The sequence below is a fragment of the Lactuca serriola genome, chromosome 3 (assembly GCF_051521515.1).
Source record: "Lactuca serriola cultivar US96UC23 chromosome 3, Lser_US96UC23_V15, whole genome shotgun sequence".
NCBI lineage: Eukaryota > Viridiplantae > Streptophyta > Magnoliopsida > Asterales > Asteraceae > Lactuca > Lactuca serriola.
The window spans coordinates 259,326,116-259,336,979 of record NC_136410.1 but is presented as its reverse complement, the minus strand read 5'-3'; positions in this window follow the sequence as shown (position 1 = coordinate 259,336,979).

The following is a 10,864-nucleotide window of genomic DNA, read 5'->3' as shown; positions in this document are numbered from 1 at the left end:
TACTGTGGGTTGAAAACCCTATATGCTCACCAGGCTTCCAAGCCTGACCCACTCAGCTTTTTATGATTACAGGTAGTGGACCCCGAGCATAGTCGGATGATGATGATGAGTGATTTTGGATTATAGGCCATTAGTTATAAATAACTGTTGTAAGGCTTATAATGTCTTGTTTATGCTTTTGATCTGTATCAGAACATGACATCCCGAGGTTTTGTTATGAAATAAAAATATATATTTCTTAAAGCAAGGTTTTGATAAATTTTTATCATGTTTGACTTTGGGAACAAATTCTGCAACACTTTTAATGAAATACTCTGATTTTATTTTAAAAAGCATAAACGAAATCGGTCTTTTCTGGCCGTGAAATTGGGGATGTCACACTATGTTTAAGTGACTACACTACTCATAGAGCCGTTATGCTGTCGAATTAGTGTCAGTTATGTATGCTCTTACGAGCAAATTTTCTTGTATTAAATGCGGATAATATTGATGAACTTTTGTGTGTTTTGCTATGATATTACAAGTTGTTATGTGTTGAGACGTTATGATTGTATGTCCGATGGTAGCAATGTCTAAGTTCGTACCATACACCTAGTTAGTAGGATCACAACCTCACAGAAACCACATACACTCAACATCTTTCCGTTTCATGACAGAAAGATGCCTCGCCGAGCTACTCGCGGAAATCCCGAACCAACCCCGCCCGAAGTTGACACCACTGCTTTCCAGGCAGCCGTGTCTGCTGCGGTCACAGCAGCTATGGCACAACTTCACCAAGGGAACAACGGCGGAGGCAACGCGCAAGGGTCCGGAAGTTTGAACAACGGGACGAATCAAGGACCCACTAAAATGTGCACCTACAAGGACTTCACAAACGCTAAACCACGAACTTTCAACGGCACTGGAAGAGTGATCACTCTGAAGCGATGGATCGAGAAAGTAGAGTCGGTATTCGAGATATGCGATTGCCCAGAGCAGATGAAGGTGAAGTTCGCGGCCTGCACTTTTGAGGACCAAGCACTCACTTGGTGGAACGGACACGTAGAAGCTATGACGCTCCCTGTAGCCAACTCTATGACATGGACAGAAATGAAAGAAATGTTGATGGCTGAGTACTGCCCCCGAGGCGAAATACAGAAGATGGAGCAAGAGCTATGGAATCTCACTGTGCAGAATGCGAACATCGATGCCTACATATCGAGATTTAGCAAACTATCTCTGCTGTGCCCGGGTATGATCACATCCGAAGGAAAGAAGATTGAGCGATTCATCTGGGGACCGACACCTCCCATTCAAGGGAACGTGATAGCTGCGAACCCTGAAACGTTTGACAGTGCGAAGAGATTGGCGAAGAGGTTATATGATCATAACAACAAGAAGGGCGAGAAGCCAGTAGAGGCTGAGAAGAAAAAGGAGGGTGATGGCAGGAAAGGGAAGAACAACAAGAGAAAGGGGCGTCAGGGCCCCGAGACCTCTAAAAAGCAGCAGACAGTGGCAGTTAACGCTGTCACCGCACCGGTTCCAGCCACACCACATGCTCCAGCCTCAGCTGCTTCAAATGCTACAAGACCCTATTCCGGTAATCTTCCCAAATGCAATAAGTGCGGTTTCCACCATCACGGCGAATGCAGGGAATTCCATTGCACCAGTTGTAACCGAAGGGGACACACTGCAAGGTTCTGCAGGGCTTACCCTCCTCAGAACCAAAGTCAGGGAAACAACCACAACAACAACCACCGCAATAACAACAACACCAATGCCGGCGGCAACAATGCAGGGCCTAGCCACACCTGCTTCGGGTGTGGAAGGACGGGGCATTTCCGCCGAGATTGCCCTAACAACAACAATTCAGGAAACAGAGGAGCAGGAAGGATGCTGACTATGGGTCAGAGTGATGCAGTTCAGGACCCCGCAGTTGTGACCGGTACGTTTCTCCTAAACCACACTTATGCATGCATCTTATTTGACACCGGAGCGGAGCGAAGTTTCGTAAGCGAGAAGTTTAAACATTTATTAAAACAACAACCCCAGAAGCTAAATGAAACCTATACAGTGGAAATGGCCAACGGGAAAACCGAATCCACTGGGGAGATCTACACCGGATGTACCCTAACCCTTAACCAACACGTCTTTCGAATAGACCTAATGCCAGTATCAATTAGGAGTTTCGATGTGATTATCGGCATGGATTGGTTAAGCCCCCACCATGCTGAGATTATGTGCCACGAGAAGGCCGTTCGCCTTCGTCTCCCAAATCACGAAACCCTAGTAATTTACGGAGACAAACCCAGCACGAATCTTCGTCTCATCTCGTGCATCAAGGCACAAAAACATCTGCGAAAGAACGAATTGGCGTTCTTGGCTCACATAGTGGACAAGACCAAAGAAGAAAGTAACATCCAAGATATTCCGGTAGCGTGTGAATTTCCAGACGTGTTCCCTGAAGATCTTCCAGGAGTACCCCCAGAGAGACAGGTTGAATTCCGAATCGACCTCGTTCCAGGAGCAACTCCTCTCGCTAAATCACCATATCGGTTGGCTCCTGCTGAAATGCAGGAACTGTCCAGCCAACTCAGTGAGCTTCTGGACAAGGGATTTATCCGACCTAGCTACTCGCCATGGGGAGCTCCGGTGCTCTTTGTCAAAAAGAAGGACGGATCTTTCAGAATGTACATCGATTACAGAGAGTTAAATAAACTCACTGTTAAAAACCGCTACCCACTCCCACGAATTGATGATCTATTCGACCAGCTCCAAGGAGCTAGTTATTTTTTTAAAATAGATCTACGGTCCGGATACCACCAACTCAAAGTCCGGGAAGAGGATATTCCTAAAACCGCTTTCCGAACCCGCTACGGACATTATGAATTTATCGTAATGCCCTTCGGTCTAACAAATGCACCTGCCGCATTTATGGACCTAATGAATCGAATCTGTCGACCGTTCCTTGACAACTTCGTCATTGTGTTTATCGATGACATCCTCGTCTATTCTCGAAGCAAAGAGGAGCATGGCCAACATCTCCGACAAGTCTTAGACACTCTGCGATCGGAAAAGCTTTATGCCAAACTCTCCAAGTGCGAGTTCTGGCTCCGGAGTGTGAATTTCCTAGGCCACGTAGTTAGCCAAGACGGAATTCATGTGGATCCCTCTAAGGTCAAAGCTGTGGAAGGATGGGAAACTCCGACCACGCCCACAGAAATTCGTCAGTTCTTAGGCCTAGCAGGCTACTATAGGAGATTCATCCAAAACTTCTCTAAGATTGCCAAGCCGCTTACCTCACTTACGCAAAAGGTCGTGCCATTCAAATGGACGGACCGACAAGAGATTGTGTTTCGAACTTTGAAGCAAACTCTCTGTAGCGCTCCTGTACTATCTCTACCTGAAGGAACGGAAGATTTTGTGGTCTGCTGTGACGCGTCGAATCAGGGCTTAGGTTGCGTTCTCATGCAACGTGGAAGAGTGATAGCATATGCGTCCCGCCAACTAAAGACGCACGAAGTAAATTACACGACCCATGACCTAGAACTGGGAGCCGTGGTCTTCGCTCTGAAAATTTGGAGGCACTACCTGTACGGTACAAAGTGCACCATCTTCACGGATCACAAGAGCCTCCAGCACATCTTGAATCAGAAGGAGCTGAACATGAGACAACGAAGATGGTTGGAATTGCTAAACGACTACGAATGCGAGATCAAGTACCACCCAGGCAAGGCCAACGTGGTAGCAGATGAATTAAGTCGGAAGGAGTACTCTAATCGCCGTACGAAAACTCTCTCAATAACCATTCAATCTCATCTGGCCACTCAAATTGCATCAGTCCAGTCGGAGGCTATGAAAACGGAAAATAGAGCTAGCGAGGCATTGCGCGGGATGGAAAAGAACCTAGAAGCAAGGGAGAGTGGGGTATACTACTTCATGAACCGTATTTGGGTCCCAAAAATCGGAGGATTTAGGGAGGCCGTTATGAAGGAAGCCCACAAGACACGGTACTCCATTCATCCCGGTTCGGACAAGATGTATTTGGACATTAAACAACACTATTGGTGGCCTAACATGAAGGCGGAAATCGCGACCTATGTTAGTAAGTGCCTTACGTGCGCCAAAGTTAAGGTGGAATACCAGAAACCTTCAGGATTGTTACAGCAACCGGCAATCCCTGAGTGGAAATGGGAGGGGATTTCTATGGATTTCGTAACCAAGCTACCCAAGACGTCGGACGGACTGGACACCATATGGGTAATAATCGACCAACTGACGAAATCTGCCCATTTCCTGCCAATCAAAGAATCCTACAAGATGGAGAGACTGACGCGGTTGTACCTACGAGAAATCGTGAGACTCCATGGAGTGCCAAAATCTATTATCTCGGATAGGGACAGTAGGTTCACATCGCGCTTTTGGCAATCACTCCACAAGGCAATGGGAACTCACCTCGACATGAGCACCGCGTATCACCCACAAACGGACGGTCAAAGTGAACGAACCATTCAAACGCTTGAAGACATGCTTCGTGCATGTGTGATAGACTTTGGGAAGTCTTGGGATACCCACCTACCGTTGATCGAGTTCTCATATAACAATAGTTACCATTCGAGCATCAAGGTGGCTCCTTTCGAAGCACTGTACGGGCGTAAATGTAGATCACCATTATGTTGGGCTGAAGTAGGTGATACCCAGCTAGCAAGAACGCATACGTCGGACAGGGCACTAACGGGACCGGAGATCATTCGCGAAACCACAGAAAAGATCGTCCAGATCAGAGCTCGATTACAAGCATCGCGTGACCGACAAAAGAGCTACGCCGACAAACGACGAAAGCCCTTAGAATTCCAGATCGGTGATCGAGTACTGTTAAAAGTCTCACCCTGGAAAGGGGTTATACGTTTTGGAAAATGGGGAAAGCTGAACCCACGATACATTGGACCTTTCGAAATCGTCGCCCGAATAGGTCCGGTAGCCTACAGACTGCAACTACCCGCAGAACTAAACGGTGTACACCCCGTGTTTCATGTCTCTAACCTGAAGAAGTGCCTATCAGATGAAACCCTTGTCATTCCTCTTGACGAAATCGAAATCAATGAGAATCTCATGTTTGTTGAAGAACCAATCGAAATCATGGATAGGGAGGTGAAGCGTACTAAGCAAAGTCGCATCCCGATCGTGAAGGTACGGTGGAACGCAAAGCGTGGGCCAGAATTCACGTGGGAACGCGAAGATCAAATGAAGCAAAAGTACCCTCACCTATTCTAGCATTCTCAAATCTAGCTTTCAAACAGAATTTCGGGACAAAATTCCCTCTAACAGGGGGATGATGTCACAACTTGAAATTTTGTGTCATGTAATCTATACAATCAAGTTAATGTAAATCAAAAACTTAAGAACATGTGTGACACCTATGATTATGACATCAAAAACTTCAATCAAATACATTATACAAGTACTACAAATAGTCATCAAACAATTGGAAACCCTAGAAGTTCTTATTTAGGTCCACCTTGGACTAGAACTCCCTTATTGGATCCAAATGGACCAATAAGCTTCCAATTTGACTATCATGGGCTTAGAACCCTTAATTGGGCTCTAATTGGACCCACATTAATTTATTTCAACATTTTGGGCCATATTGGGCCTAGAATGAAATGAATTAAAAGCTTTGATCCATGAATAACCTAAACTAGTCCAACAAAAATGTAAAAATCCTACCACATTCTTTTAGGCTTAAAACATACCCAAACAAACTCTAATATTGGGCTTAGGGCAAAAAGCCCAAATTTTTCCTTTTCCCTTCCAAACTCTCGGCCCAAGGCCCAAGTCCAAGAAGAAATGGAAGAGTTGACTATTTGCTTGCCACCTCACTATTAACCAAAGGACTTCCATGCAAGAAACTCATACCTCCATGTAAACATCACCTCAAAGATCACTTCTTCTTCCTCTCTCTCTTGCTCTCGGCCATATGCAAACACACACACATTCACAAAAATCTCTCAAACTCCCTCAAGAACACTCCTCCCTCTCCACTCAAAAATCTCGAAAATTTAGGAAGCTTCAAGTGGATCTTTCAAGATAATCATCATCTTAGGTAAGTTTTTACTTATATCCATGATCTAGCTACTTCATTCCATCAAAAATCTCTTCTAAATCTATTCCAACTTGTGATCATGCACCTTAGAAGTCACCAAACTCGAGATCTACCAAGGAAAGGTGCTAGGGCCGAAAATCACTTCATTTCTCTTCCATCTTCTCTCCAAAACCGAAAGCTTCAAACAAGGTGAGCTTCATACCCCCTATTTTCTGTTTTTATGAGTTTTGTGGGGGGGGGGAATACAAGTGAAAGTGTAGATCTATATGTGTTTTGTATGCCTTGTATGATTTCCATGCTTATATGTGTGTTTTTTGTGTGTTATAATGTTGGATCTAGCCATAAAACCCCTCAAAACCGAGATATACCTTATGTTAAATGATACTAGCATCAAGTATATTCCTACATACAAAGTGTTCCAAGAAAAATAGCTAAATGGCTTAGTAACATTTTCTTTGGGCTAAAAACTCAATTTTTGGACATAAAATGCTAAAAATATAAAGTTATAGGGCCCAAATTGAAATATTTCGAAATCTGATGGGGTAGATGAGCCAAAACAGTTTCCATAATGTATTTTCTGAAAATATGCTTGTTGGAGGATTAAAAACATAAATTTCAAGCTTAATGGGCTAAAAATGACAATTTCGGCCCAATAAGGCCCATTATGCGAAATTTTCTGTTTTGGAGGGCCAAAACTGTGCTTTTCTTTAAAACAGTGGACTATTAGTGTTCCAAGTCCTTTCCAAAGGTTTGAAATGCTTTTTAAATTTAAAAAGGACCAAAGTTGCAAAAATTTTCCAATTTGGGCCAAAATTGTCAAAATTGCGAAAAAGAGGTGTTATAACCGAGAAAACTGCGTTTTCAAGGACTTAAACTGTTTTCAATGAAAAATATGCTGAAAAATATTAATTTCAATAATTTTTGGTGTTAAAATGTCAAGAAAAATGATTTATGGACCAAACCGGAAAGTTATTTAATTAAAGGGTTGAAAAAGTAAATTTTACAAACAATGAGGGGCTGAAAACAGAAAACTTCCAAGGCTAATTCAATACACACAATTTGATCAAATAATGGCACCGCGACTATCGACGAAATACAATACACAACAATACCAAAAGTCGTTGTTAAACGAATTGGTTCGGTCTCGAACCAATAAAAATCCGAAACTACTAACACGACGATACTACGATTCATACAAGTAACGTTTGGGAATTCAATATACATGCGAGTGTGCACAGACGTCTACGCACCATCTTTGGGCCCCAAAGTGTAAAATCTTGCTTGTTGGGCCTAGCTAGCCCACTGACCTGATCTTAAGGCCCGAAGACCTCTACCTTACGAAGTGTTGGGTTTTACCGATCTAACACAACGTAAAAGGACTTTCAATGGCTTGTATACTATTGGTCCCCAAGGGTCCTTTGGTATTGCTAGTAAAGTCGATATTTCATGCGAGGCGGGTCAGGGACCCCTCGTACATTTTTTTTATCCCTAACCGGTTAATGGAGTCATCGGGGTCTTCGTGTCCTCTTTCTCTTCGGATGTGGGATTACACGTAGTCAGGGCGGTTGGATAACGTGATTAGTACGGACGACGCCTACGAGATCGTTAGTATAGCTATAAACTGGTCGTTTGTGTAACGCGTGTTTGTAGCAATTAATCATGCTCAAAAATAATCCAACGTCGCCTGGGATTGATACTACACGCTTTGCAATGGTTTCAATGTAACTTCATGGAATTCAAAGAATTAGGAAAACATCGGGTTTTCCTAGGGTTTTTCAATACATACGGATTCGAAATGTATACAACTTTAATGAACAATTTTTTTTACAAGTATAGAAACAAACAAGCATACCTATGGATCTTCACAAACGTTTTCAAAAGCTTTTCTTTTCAGAAAATATCGGATTTTCTGGTGGTTTGCAAACGATACGAAACATGGTTTTTCAAATACCGCTTATGAACTCACCAACATTTCACATGTTGACGTTTTTCAAAATACTTGTATTCTCAGGTAACCAGTGAATTCAAGGAAAATGTACTCAGTGATGGCTTGCAGTTTACTTATTAACGAACCGAACAATTTATTTTTGGGAATGTAATGTTTAAACAATGTACTTCATGTAAACTTTATTGGTTGTATTATATTAATGCATGGTGACGAATGTTGTTACGTTTCATATATATTCAATGTTATGGTATTCAATTGAGTCACGACAGCTCCCGAACGTTTCCGCCGCCTGGTTCGGGGGTGTGACAAGAAGCTACCAAGGCACACTGTTTCTAAGGCATGGAAAAAAAATATCATGCAGTGTTTGTAAAAATGTGGGGCATAACAAGGTTACATGTCCTCAAGCTGAAAGACCTCAAGTGCAAAAATCTGAAGTTGGTAGGAGGCCTAAACTAAATGTTAAAAACGGAAAACAGGTGTCAATGGAAAAGGTGAAGCAGCAGGAGGGGTCAATGGAAAAGGTGAAGGAGCAGGAGGGAAAAGGTGAAGGAGCAGGAGGTGTCAATGGAAAAGATAAAGGTGAAGGAGCAGGAGGTGTCAATGAAGGGCAAAATGTTCAAGGAGCAAAATCAGTGCACGAAGGGCAAAAGGGTCAAGGAGCAGCAGTTGTTGCTGCTGGAAGGATATCTAAAAGAAAGAAATCAGAGAGAATCATAAAGATGAAACTTGCTAAAAGGGTGAAGGGCAAAGATAGGAATGAAGAAACAAGTGCAAACCTATTGGAGCTTAATGATTATGATCTTTTTTTGTTTTAGTTGTTATCTTTTAACTTGGTTGTGTAGTTTGGTATTGGGATATAGTAGGTTATTAAGTTTGGAATTGGAAAACTTGTTATGTTTAACTTTGTTGTGTTTGGTTGGATTTAAGTGTTAACTTTGTTTAATTTGATTGTTCATATTTCGTACATACAAAACACATCAAACCCCAAATATAACCACTTCAATTAAATAAAGTACATTACAAATTACATAACAACTTAAAGGAAATAAAGTACATTACAAGTTTCAAAAGACATCAAAGTGCATTACAAGATACATAACAAGACAAATGGTCCAACTGGCCTTCATTACAATTTGTAGATGATTAAACAGAAAAAAATACCCAACTACATACTAGGTAAACCTTCAACTTAAAGACCTCATCTTGAAGCTTTTTGTTGGACTTATACAACCCATTTATGATCAAACCTTCATTGTTGCACTCCATTTCATCAACCCAAGCTATAAAACTTGAACGACCATCCTGATTCCAACTAATTGCTTCAATTAATACATCTTAAAAAAAGTAGGGTTAACACCAAATTTTGAATAAATGGTAAATTACCTTTTTCGGGCATGCATAAAAGGGCCTTCCTGGGTTATTGGTAGTACGAGATGTTCTTATTATAGCCTTAGCTTCACATCCACATTCTATGTTCTTCATTATGTACCTTCACAGTGGAGAGTATTTGAAGAAGAAAACAATGTGCTAGAATGAATGCAATAAGGTATATATGAAGGAGCAGTACATAAAAAGACTATATTACCCCCACTGTGTAAAAGACTATATTACCCCCACTATTGCACTTTCAACGGATCCATTCTATCAAAGTTAAGAACTAATTCAAATAAAAAACAATCGACAAAGAACATCAGACAACTTTACAAAACGCCTATCATTTTGATAGGTCTTTCATTAATCATTCGATTTCACTTACAAAATGTTTGTCATTAAGACAGGACTTTTACATATTTCGCCAAAATAAACAGAAATACAAGAAAAAAAATTAAAACACATGAACACTACATACTAATAACCTTCTTAACCACCTTAGCTGCAGATCAACCCATCACCAAAGCTTAACAATGAAATGGAGCACAACAACCAGCAACAAGAGCATCCCCAACATCATGCCACCCAGAGCAACACCGACTTTAAACTTCTGATCATGGTCATCCAGCTTGTGTTGGAGACTGATGTGGTCGATCCTGCAAACGATATACTCTTGTCCTAGCTGCTCCTTCAACCTTTTCATTTCAGTTTGGTTTTCTATAATCTTCGGACCACAATCACAGAAGATTGAGTGGAGCACATTGTAGTTGATGTCCTCAGCAAAATTTAAAGAGTCGGGTGAAGGTGGTGGAGCCGACATTGTTGCTTTTTAAGGGTTCTTCCACAGGATTGTTTGCCCGAAAATGGTAAACAAGTTTCAGATTTGTTTTACTTCAAACCCCACATGTGTATGTCCCCTTATAATTCGAGACAAGTGCCTGAGACTCAATCGAATCGACAATATAAGGTTGTTGGGGGTGTTGGTGGACATTAAAGGCGATAATTACTAATCTGCATGTGACAGCTTATGTGTCATCGACTCAACTCGGTATTGACTTAGTGGGTTACCTCATACATATACATGGCAAGTGACGAGGCAGGTTAACCTGCTAAAATGGGTAAGATGACTTTCCCAATAGGTCATTAACAAGTTTAAGCCCTTAAAACGCAAAAAATAATCATGAGGGACCATTTAAACCATTATACGTAACTTTCTTGGGCTAGAGTGACAAGAACCCTTGATAAAACTATAAAAATAGCTTATTTAGCTTATAAACTAGATTATAAATTAGTTTGAGATAGAGCATTTTTATAAATATTTTAAAACTATAAAAATAGCTTATTTAGCTTATAAAACTTGATTATAAACTAGAAAGGTTACCCCCGCTACGCGAGGGCCAGAAGATTTCAATGTTGTTTCCGAATCGATAAATATGACAGACGTAGAAAGTGCAAGGATGAAA